Genomic DNA, 12,209 nt, shown 5'->3' with positions numbered 1-12,209 from the left:
AGAAATGCTTGACGTTTTTTATTGTGAGGAAAACATAACAGTCCCTTTTTGTAATTGAATTTTTAAAACATAATGTCATATTAACAGTGAATTCTATTCAGGGGAAAAATGCTATACAGAGGTCTCTTTGCAGCAACACAAAAATAAATTTACACCAAGTTATGCACATTAGTTGAATTAGATTATGGTTTCCAGCTATTTTGCCTGTATTGAGAACTGTATCAGAAAGTGGGCTGTTTACCCCTTCAGCATGTTCTCACAAGACAAACAACATTAACAAACCAGAAGGAAATCACATTTTTAGGTCATGAAATTGGTTCAACCCTGTTTTTAGAGGTCACGAGGAAGTTGGAAATGGAATTTGTAATATTAAGGCTACGGAGGGTGAAATGTATTTGTGAATGAAAAAATGTCTAAACTATTTTCTCATCTGGCTTTGGTCATGACATTTGACAGCACAAGAGTCAATGTGCTGTTGAATTCTTCTCTTTTGATGAGTAAAAACCTGGTGGTAATGACTCATATTCTACCATAGAAAACACACGTGGAATAGGAGCGGGCACACGCGCACCACATGGTGTGTGTGTGTGTGTGTGTGTGTGTGTGTGTGTGTTCCTGTTGGTGACTGGGCAGGTCTGCGGTGTGTCTGGCAGGCTGCGGGGTCTCTGGGTTGCTCTGATAGCGCTTGTTCCTTTGAGGCCCCAACATGCTGTGGATAACGACACCAGCCCCGTCCAGAGTCTGATCTCAGGCCAGGCACTGAGCTGCCAGGACCCGGGCAGAATAAAGATACACCCGTGGTTGATTGGTTGAGCACATCATCAGACGTGTAACACGGTTTTGATAGCTGATCGCAGCGGTCCTCCCTGCTCCGGCTCTTTGCTGGCACACATCGATGCCTGGATGCACCCTCGGAGAACGAGCCCACCCCTCTTGTCTCCCTCGTCTCCCCTTGATCTGCCTCAACTGGCTCCTCTCCCCCCACACTTCCCCCTCTGTTCTTTCTGTGCCACTCCCCCCCGAAACAGTCTTTCTTCTCCTTCTTCTTCGCCTTCTCCCCTCCCAGTTCCTCGTCAGATCCACAGGGCCAGATTTTTATCGCTTTTCTGCGAGTCCTGCGAGGGGAACCTTGAGGGTCTCAGTGGGATCAATTTAAAAGGGAAGCGCTTGTCTCTCCTCCTCTCCTTGGCCCTCTCGGCTGATTGGGTCCGCTCGCCAGGAACTTGCAGGCTTTTGATCTCAACCACCACCACCCCTCCCCATCGCCCCCACCCACCCCTGCTCGAAGTTTTTGTCGGAGCTCGGCTCTAAAAAAAAAAAAAAAGAAAAGATTCTGTTCCACTTTCTGAGAAATGTGGGCCCCATCCCCTTTCTCTGCACCTGTGAGAGACGGAGTAAAAGTTTTGTAAACCCACTGGGTGGTACTAACAATCTATGGCGTGATTGACTTCTCTTTGAAGATGTGAGAGCGATCCGTCTCTTCAGGTGGAGGTACAGCGAAGAGGACCCGCCGTCCTCGGGCAGCCTTCTCCAACAACTGGTGAGAAGTTGCTGGGAGCTGCGATGCATAATTCACACAGCGTGGGGAACGGCTCTCTGTGTTACAAAGAGGAGGAAGGTACGAGGTGGTGCCTGGGAGCGTTCCCATGCTGAGCTGTGTTGAAGTTGCTCCCTCCTTTGTACGACATGAAGGAACAGTGACCCTGTAGCAAGAGGGACTACATTAGACTACAATAACCAACCAGGGAGGGCTGTGGCCAGCCTTTTATGTTCCTGTTGGCAACCTAGAGCACTGCTAAAGGATAATCCAGGTTTATTAGAACATGGCCCTTATTTTAGTATTTTTGGCCATCATTCCAATCTGTTATTGTACTGGGAGATCTGAGAGCACAGTTGCAATAAAATCTGAAAGGACTAGAAACATAAGCAGGGCATTACTGCATGTGACAAACGACCAAAAGTGGCACAAGCACATTCTGCTCAGTTTATCTCACTCTCTGGTTTCTACAGTAAAGAGAGGTGACTTCAGATATAGATGGATGGATGGAAAGATTTATTTGACAAAATTTAAAAATACATGACAAGCTGATCATACCAGTTTCATACAAGAACAAAAATGGTCCATGTCAGGCAAAAATAACATCAGGCTAAAAACAAAGGAAATGATAAAAACAGACAATTAATAGATCTACATATTATTTAACATCCATTTTTTTATTTAAAAATCCTCTCAACCGGGATTATCTTCAAGGAGATGGGCAGTTTATTCCACTGGGATGTGGCTGTATTTTAAAATGTATTTTTTCCAAAACATGTTTTATATATCGTCGGAATGAAGTTTGTTGAACTGCCTGTAGTGTTGTGAGTGTGGTTATTACTGACTAGATTAAAATGGTTGGATAGATAGGGTCTTGAGTTGCACAACTGTTTTATTCACAGTTTAAAGATAAGCTGTGTAAAAATGAACAGCATCGAGGTGTGTACAGGGGGACAACACTGACTAGACTGCTTATTTAAAGGCACAATGAGCAGGATTTGTCCGTTGTGGATTATAAGCACAACAGTCAAAGTTGGCCACTGTTCCCCGGCTCAATAACAGAAGCACCTCCTGACTGGTGAAAGCCAATCCCAGATTCACTCTTGTTTAGGAGTGAGCTGTCACTCAGTATGTTTACAAGCCACTTGAAAACAACTAATTATTGCCTTAATCTGACTATAACTGGACAACTGAAGTGCATGTAAACGTGTCTGACTAATGTTGGAGTTCTCCAACTCCGATTAGGCATGTATGACAACACAACGCATGTGCGCATGCTCCCATGGTCCATCTCCGCACTGGTGTATGAACCCCGGAACAAAAACATCCAAGAAAGCCAGTCACGTTAGCAGGTCGCACGTTAGCCGGTCGCACGTCAGCCGGTCGTGTTAGCCGGTTGCACATTAGACACAAAGTATCAAACTGAGGTCAACCAGAAAGGGCGCCATATTAACCCGCTGAAACGACGCATATCGCCACCCAGTGTTGAGGAGGAGGACACGTTCCTGTCAGTTATTCAGTTTTCTCAGTTGCATGTAAACTGGGACAAGGACAGAAGTCTGATTAGCGGGCCAAAATCGATTTTTAAGCATTGCTCGATTAAACTGTGCAGCTAACTGCACTGAGTTTAGCCTCGCTATATTTGCATTTCTTTTCTGTGCTTTGTCCGCCATTGCCATAGGTTTGTCTTGCCACATGTATGGTGTGGTGGAGAAGCTGGGGAGGCTTCATGAAAATGATCGCAAGGTGTTTTGTAATTAAGGATTTACAATTTGTGCTAGTGCTATTTAACGGTGCTCAGTGGGTGGACATGTTGCTCCACCACAAACAACTCATAATGCATCATACCCTCAGTCTTTGATACATGATCTGATTGGCAGTCGACACAAGCCTTCTTTGCAGCCCTCATTGTGTGCGCTTTCACTGGGTGCAACACACCCAACGCCCACAGGGTGACGCCCAGAAAAGTCCCAAACACAGAAAACTGAAAAGAAAAGAGAATGTACAGGGTTTCTGCAGACGAGACACACCACACACTTAGAGAATCATAAGGGACGATCGAGAGGGATTATTTTTTGTAAGAGTCTAAACATTGTTTTTTTAGGAAAATCCAATGAGCCTTTAAATATCTAAAAGCACCCAACCCTTATCCTCAGTAGAATGAGGCCAAATTTATGACCCAAGTTTAATAAAGCTTAAATATTTAGCCTACGGGGGTTTTCCTGGTAATTTTATTATATTTTGTGTTCGTTTTGTACACTTTTGTATGGCTGTGGTTACGGCCTCTCTCTCTCCCTACACTATTTTGTGTGTTAGATAAATATCGGTATGATATTGTTATTGTGAATGCTTTTAGTTACAATAATGGTGTAGTGAAAATCTGACCCTAATTCAGGCTTAGCTCAATGTTTGCAGCAGCGAGTGAAATTTCCTCTGCATATGATTATGTGAGTATGTTGTGTAATTGAACTGGTTTTGTGAGGAATGGGCAGTAGAAACACTCACGTCAGTGTTTGGACAGGAGCCAGGCCCGTCACCCTCCTCCTCCTCCTCTTCCTCCTCTGTCTCCTGCCAGGTCACTGGAGGTCAAACCAGAGTTTTTCTTGTCCTACCTCACTGACCTTTCGTCTCTTGGGAAAGCTCCAGTCACGACTCAGGATTAAAATTCTTGGTAAATTTAGCCCAACCTGGCCACAGGTTCTCGTGCTTTTGTTTTATTTTTTCAGGCCGCATCAGAAGAACCTTCTTTCTTGCCAGCTGGATGGAATAAACAACTTCCCTCCGCAGCTGAGCTGCTCCGAGAGGACCTGAAAGTTTGAGGTGGTTCGGTTACGAGCATCTTGTCGCTGTAAAGCAAAAAGCACCCCTTATTTTCAGGGCTCTTGGGTCCCTCGGTGATGACATCACCGGTGTAGTTGTGCACTAATTGAGGTTTAATGCTAGAGTAGAGAGAGCAGGGCTGTAATTTTCCCGCCCCGGCCTGGAATAGAGACGACAGCTTTTCATGTGGTCCAGGCTAATTTAGGTTGCAGTGCTGCAGCTGTGGGACACCTCACACTTTTGTCCTTCTCATTCTGCGTTGAGATAAAAAAATATGGAAAAAGCAGCATGTTTATAAAGTAATGTAAAGGACTTTGGTCGGTACTAAACTTAGACATACAGTAAAAGTGATAGAATGAAGCGGAACGGTTGCTAAGACCGTAGAAGACTTTTTGTCCATCCAAATACTGGCATGGAAATTGGACTTTAAAAAGACTTTGCTAATTTTTTTTCCAGCGCTGGTTGCAAAACCACCAACGTTCTCAAGTAAGCCTCGAAGAAATAAAGCTATCCCCACCTCCACTGCCTGAAAACTGCACTCATTGTGAATGTAAAGCAACACAAGAGTGTTTCAATAGGTCTACGTAGGTGGAGGGGGAGGAGCACGCTGTAATATGCAGAATAGCATTCTGTGTTTCATTATGATTGTGTGTCCACAGAGCCTGGGCGTAATGACATTCATCCTCTCATCTCGGCAAACAAACAAACACACATGCACACTGACACAAACACAGAGCTCTACCTGCTCTTTATCCCGTCCGCCATATCAGGGCCTGTGTAAACAGCAGGCCCGTTTGAAGTGGAAAGCCTTAATCACAAGTGTAATCATTGACATTGCTCCGTGGTTACTGGACTGAGAGAGGAGGGGCAGGAGAGACCGGAGATGCCATCGAGGCCTGCAGAGACACCTGATAGCAGCAGGAGACTAGACAAGCCTTTTAGACCACTAGAAGACTTTGACAGTTACATTGTGTCTCTGGGGATCAACTACAGACAGCCTAATGTTACTTTATTTTCTTTTGCTTCTGAAGTCAGTAAGATAGCATCATATAAATCCATCCATCCATTCTCGTCCGCTTATCCGGGGCCGGGTCGCAGGGGCAGCAGGCTAAGCAGGGCATTCCAGACGTCCCTCTCCCCAGCCACAACGTCCAGCTCCTCCTGGGGGACCCCGAGGCGTTCCCAGGCCAGGAGAGAGATATAATCCCTCCACCATGTTCTGGGTCTTCCCCGGGGCCTCCTACCAGTTGGACGTGCCCGGAACACCTCTAACGGGAGGCGCCCGGGAGGATCCTTACCAGATGCCCAAACCACCTCAGCTGGCTCTGAGCTCCCTCCAGATGTCTGAGCTCCTCACCCTATCTCTAAGGCTGAGCCCAGTCACCCTACGGAGGAAGCTCATTTCAGCCGCTTGTATCCGCGATCTCGTTCTTTCGGTCACTACCCAAAGCTTATGACCATAGGTGAGGGTTGGAACATCATATAAATGCTGACACTAAAACTAATCCCATACAGAAGTCTTTTGTTGCTATGTTTTAAGACGTTGATAAACTGTGAAATATGAACTGAACTTTTCTCTATGGGGGAATGAAGCTGTTGCTACAGTTGGGGGTTTTCAATGAATCCAAACTCATATTTTTTCACTTTTATGAAATCAAGATAATCAAGTTAGAATGATAATTGTGCTGCATTGCGTTTGCAATGATGCTCTAATTTTGTCTTGTGTTATGAGTCCAGCGCATCACTGTGCAGTACAGCAGTGTATTTTACCCCTTCCTAAAGACCAAAGCCACTCTTAAAACACAGATATTGTCCCCAATTGTCATGAAAATCATGATTTTCTGTCTATAATCCATTTATGAGTGGTTTTCCACAGCGGCAGTTCATCCATTTTGTTCCAAGAAACTGTAAGTTGGTGAGGAACATTCTGGGTAGTGATAGCAGATAAGAAGACCAGTCCAGTTCCAACCAGAGCAGGGGCGTCCCTCTCTACCTTTTAAAAAAAAAAAAAAAATCCTCCTGAAGACCTTCAGCTCTTCAGAGGGCATCTTCTCTCCTAGCACCACACCACAACTCTACTCCTTAAAGAATTGTCACTAGCACTTATTGCTGCACTAATGGCTCTTATTGCACTATACCTTGATTGTTCCCCTTTTTCTGTAAGTCGCTTTGGATAAAACCATCTGCTAAATGACTTAATGACTAAGAAGACACCTCTTCCCTCGTCTTTGTTTACAGTTTTGACTTCCATTTGGGTTGGCAGTCCCCGGTGTATTCAAGATCAGCGGTCTCTTTTAAAGTTCAACAAATACATGATGTTTCCAAAGTCAATGAGTAATCATTATCTAGTTTCATATGATGCCAGTATCTCCAGTATGTTCCTAAAAGTGAGCCTGCTACGGCCCCCGGAAAAAAATGCGAAAATGCTGACTGAGCCGAAAGGCTTAATATCGATACTTGGCGGCCAAGAATATAATATTGGCAACATTATTCTCCCACCTCAAGAACGTAACCAGGTACACGGTGTTGCTATTTGAGGTATTTGTGTTTCATCATTAAGCACATAAATGTCCATTGTGTGAACTGTTGCAGCTAATCCAACATCATTGACAAAGAAACGTGATGAAACGCCGCGCAGGGGCACATGCACACACTCCGACAGGAGCTGTTTGGCAGCAGGATGCTGTGTTCAGCTCTCATATGGAAGAGTTAGTGAGTGAAAGTGAAAATAAGCAGGAGATGTCATTGTACATTGTGTATCAGTACCTCTGTAATGTACAGTGGCCTCGGGGTGTGATTTAGAAATGAAAGAGCGTTTTGTGATTAACTCTCAGCACATGTGCACGCACACACACACACTGATCCCATTGTACCAGTCGGGTCTAGCCGGCCTCTGCCTGGGCCAAAGCCTGTTAACTCCAATTCAGAGCGTAGAGGCTGTTAATGAGCACTGTCAGAGTTGACATAACAACCTCCCGCTCTGGGGCTGAACACTGGAGTCAGACTCACAGAGAGAGAGAGCAGAGGCCTGCACTGCCAAGCTGGATGTGCTGTTAGCGAGGTAACTTCAGGTTTAACTGGGTTTCCATGGGTCACTTCCTACGGAGGTACAGCAACATGGGCACTGCACGCCTAGATAACAAATGCATGTGTATGAAAGCTCAGTGCTCTGATCGTGAAAGGAGCTATGTTCTGCAGGAAAATAGGCCCTAAACCAGATTTTTTTTTTTTTTTCATATGTGACTCAGATCAGATTTTTTAACAGTGTGAAGAGCACAAATCACACGGAAGTTTTTCTCCAAATCACACCAGGGCCTCTTTCATATGAGGTCCTCAAAAACGTTAATATAGGTCGGGTGAATAGGCAGCTAAAAACGAGCTATGTTTCCGAATTTCACCTTCCACTGTAATGCGACCGCCGCCATCTTGCTGACAAAGTAGTGATTGATTGACAGCCAAGTGAAGTTTGAAAGGGCGGTTTCCCGCGGTTTGGGGGGGGGGGTTGGTGCATAGGTCGAACAAGCAGCTGACTTTCACCCAGGAGAGGGAGGTTCACGTTACATTGTTTACGTAATTTGCGTTTTTTAAATTTGTGGCGGTCTCGTGACCCTTGTAACTACCTCATTTTAGGCATTTAAGTGCATTTATTTACTGTTTAAACTGTCTTTTATAACGCCTTACCAGACATTTTTTGCCCTAAAACTAAGGTCAGTGGTTTTACAACATAAATCCACAGAAACTGCAGCGTTTTTTACAACCGCAGACTGTATGTGTGCTATCTTTAGAATGTGTCATTGTAGCGCGAGCTGTGAGCCTTCCCGCGCCGCAATACGTACATACAGTAGCGTCAAAATAATAGCAGTCCAATGTGACTAACCAGATTAATCCAGGTTTTTAGTATATTTTTTATTGCTACACGGCAAACAATTTACCAGTAGGTGCAGTAGATTCTCAGAAATCCATCATGACCCAGCATTCCTGATATGTAGCTCTTAAGGCTGTGCAATTGGGCAATTAGTTCAAAGGGGTGTGTTAAAAAAATAGCAGTGTGGCATCCAATCATTGAGGTCAAAAAACAGGTGTGAATCAAGTGGCCTCTATTTAAGGATGAAGCCAGCACTTGTTGAACATGCATTTCTCTTTGAAAGCCTGAGGAAAATGGGTCGTTCAAGAGATTGTTTGTGTGTTAGATAAATATCGGTAGTGTACTTTGATTAAAAAGTTGATTGGAGAGGGGAAAACGTATAAAGAGGTGCAAACAATTATAGGCTGTTCAGCTAAAATGATCTCCAATGCTTTAAAATGGAGAGCAAAACCAGAGACACGTGGCAGAATGTGCCCTGAAACACAAGCCGTGATACGTGCCGTAATTTGTGGTACTGACACACGACTTCTTCTGCCGTTTCTGTTGGAGGACTTGTTGATCAGATACAGGTTTGATGTTTTCCAATGCAACCTCAGTCTGAACAGTCATGGTGCCACAATTCTGCACTGATGGGGGGAAGTCACATTACAAACGTGACAGACAGCTGTGGTGGAGGTTGTCTGTGAAAGACGGTGTGGTTTTAGACTTCAGAAGAATTTGGGGTGATATTTTTCTGTGCAAGCTAAACTTGAGGGGTCGTATCGTAATCAGTCTGTTCAAAAGCATGTCGAAAGGAATGGCCTCTTTAGTAGCATCCATGTCTACTTGTCTGTACACAGGATCTCTGACTGTACGGGGGCAAGAGTTCTCAGAATCCAGCAAAGATTCATGAAGACCTTTTATTTTTGAATGCACTCATATGTAGAACTGGAACTCGTGAGTTGACTCACCAAGTTGATAGCCACCATTGTGTGACCACAGCCTGATCACCGATGTTAAGTTGAGTCAATTCAGATGAAGAAAAGGTTTCTTTGGTATGTGGAACTTTCTTTGCAAATTAATCATCGAAACTGCCACCCAGATTCTGCCGTTTTGGCCATTTCCTTGGTATTTAGACACTAGATAGAGCTCTATATCCACAGACTTTTAGATTTAAATGCTGTTTTCACAACCTTTTCTAAATCACATTGACTCAGACTTACAGTGAATGCTTTTACGTAACTCCCATTCATACCTGAATGAATTACACTGTACTTGAGCATCACTGGAGTTTTTAAATATTAAGAATTAAGTTGTGAACAAAGTTGCCCTGCATGTGAGCTTCAATATTTAAATAGAGTTTCTGTGTATGTGCATAACCTTAGAATATTTTAATCATTGTACACCCTCATTCACCTTGAATAAATGTTTTCTTTGTGGTGCCATGAATAATGGTGCTGGATAAATGAATACAGTTACATTCAGGGGGACTGGAATACAAAGCGACGTCATTATACAAACATTAGGTGCATTTGTCCTCAAGCTTAATATCCAGAATAGTTGTTTTCTTCACTATAAGCACTTTTCTATGCATCCCCATCCCGCCTCATCAGAATCAGCTTGTTTAGAGTGGATGACTTGCTGTGTTGTCTGATTTGAGTTCAGGCAGCACAAAAAAACAGCTCCAGCTTTCCAGCATGGCGTGTCCTGGTCTCCCATTTCTCAATAATTTATCCAGACAACTAGAATGATTATTCTATGAATATGCACTAAAAATTCCTTTCTTGTGCTCTTTCTCTCTAAGTTTGTGCATGTCAGTGTGTGCTCGAGTGTGTGTGCATGTGAGTTAATGTGTAGCTGTGTGTATGCAGCCCCTTTCTGCCTGAAACAAAGGAGGTGTCAGGGCGAATTAGGCCCCCTACGACTGAACGCCCAGAGAGCTTAGAGATGCACCACAGGTTCTGCTGAGTCGCACATGAGCCGCGGTGTCTGCCTCTTCCCCTCTGCTCCCCCCCGCTCTCGCCCCCTCTCCACTCCTGAGTTGCTCTAACAAGGTTGTTGGAAGAGGATAAGGCGTGTTAAATGAATAATTTACACAGAAGAGCGCTCCTTATTTATTTAATACGGCTGGATCTGACTGAGTGGGCAGCCTGCGTCCCCAACTGCCAAGACACTGGCTAAACGAGCGCTCGCTCGGCTTAATGGAGGGCCAAAGCGACAGGCATTTAGAGAGAGCAGGGGGGGGGGTGCATGAGAGACTTTGTAGATTGTGACTGTGTGTGTGCTTGTGAAACGGGCCATGCAGAGCCATACTAGTGTGTGAATCTTGTCGCTGCTGTATGTACTTTGTCGTCGCGCCATGTTACTCTTTGTACCTTGATGCAGACAGATCACATGAGAGACCCTTCACCTATTTCAAAATGCTTCCAGGAATTTATGGAATACTGCTCCGTCTTACGATGAACGCATGGAAGAAATTGCACAGAAACCAACTTCGTGGTGCTAGTTAATGGAGCCCCAAACTGGTCAATATTGAATAGACTAAATGTCTATCATCGTATCATATTTGCGTGATTAATGATGATTAGGGCTGGGCGATATATTGATATATTTTTTAAAAAGATATGGAATTAGACCATATCGTATATATCGATAGAGTTAAAAAAAAAAAGTATTTCTTTATATATAAATGCTGCCTTTACTAGGGTTTATCATATTTCACTCTTTTGTAATGTTCGTTATTCTTTTCTCATATAAATATATTTATTTCAGAAAAGGCTTGAGAAAAAAAAGGTACTCCTGTTCTTATACAGTATTTATATTTTACTTCAATTAACAGTTTTAATAAAACTACCTGTGACCTGTCATATTTGACTTTGACTGAACATTTGCTCTCACTTTGCCATAAAAATATCGTGATATATATCGTATATCGATATTCAGCCTAAACATATCAGGATATGACTTTTGGTCCATATCGCCCAGCCCTAATGATGATCATATCTGACTATGTTTATACATTATGTTTTATATATATTCGAAAATAATAATTAAGGAAGCACATTATTAAAAACATTCGGAAACCTAAAATCAGTTTTTATTTCATTTTTAGGCTAAACATTTTTTGGCTAAAACCATAGAGAAAGAAAAAAAACTTTTTTTTCCGTCTCTAACAATGCTGAGGTCAATGATGTGAGAAAAATGGGATAAGATGATTTGCATGAAGCCCACTGACTAGTTTTTGTGTTAATGTACTTTATTATGTCGGGGCTCCATGTTAATTGCATAGCAAATGAATGATTGATAGAATTTGTCTTGTGATTCTTGTGGTTTTTCTCTATTTTTTACACTTCAATTTAAAGGGTTATGTTTGATGTCTTTACAGGGGGAGTGTGGAGAGGGGGGGACAGGACCACAACGCGGGCACCACCCAGAAAGAGGAGGAGCGAGGGAGCAGCTGAGCAGGAAGGATCATCCAATCGGTAAATACTTGTTGTTTTAAGTTTCAATTAGGTACACTTTTTGGTAGCAGTGTTTTATTTGCGCAGACAAGAGAAATCAGTGGAATGGAGAAATATGCTGATGTGGCATCAGACCTTGTGTTGTAGCACCAGAGGAAAATAATGAGGTCGCTCCTTATTATAAGGTCGCTCAGGTTTTAATTAGGGCTGGGCGATATAGCGATAAAATAAATATAGATATATTTTTAAATGTGATACGGAATTGGACCATATTGCATATATCGATATAGTTAAAAATGTCTTTTATATATAAATGCTGCCCTTACTAGGGTTTGTCATATTTCGTTCTTTTGTAATGTTCGTTATTCTTTTCTCATATAATTATATATATTTCACAAAAAGATTGGCCTATTTTATTTCATAGGCTATTTTTATAAGCTTAAGCTTATATAAGCTTAAGCTTAAGATATTTTTTTATTTAAATTTGCACTTTATGGAGCTTTGATTTTTTTTAAAAAGGATCTCCTGTTATACAGTATTTATTTTC

General features: G+C 42.9%; 1 protein-coding gene across 1 annotated transcript in view; it reads left to right on the top strand.

Moving 5' to 3' along the window:
* znf438 (zinc finger protein 438) overlaps positions 1-12,209 on the top strand; it is a 61,430-nt gene that overhangs the window by 25,396 nt on the left and 23,825 nt on the right. The window contains exon 2 of the mRNA XM_059326870.1: positions 11,587-11,683. The gene's annotated coding sequence lies outside the window, so the exon portion shown is untranslated. The remainder of the gene's footprint in view (positions 1-11,586; positions 11,684-12,209) is intronic.

Source organism: Centropristis striata, chromosome 23, assembly GCF_030273125.1.
Source record: "Centropristis striata isolate RG_2023a ecotype Rhode Island chromosome 23, C.striata_1.0, whole genome shotgun sequence".
NCBI lineage: Eukaryota > Metazoa > Chordata > Actinopteri > Perciformes > Serranidae > Centropristis > Centropristis striata.
Note: the sequence above shows the minus strand (reverse complement) of the source record. Positions and strands in the feature narration are given on the sequence as shown.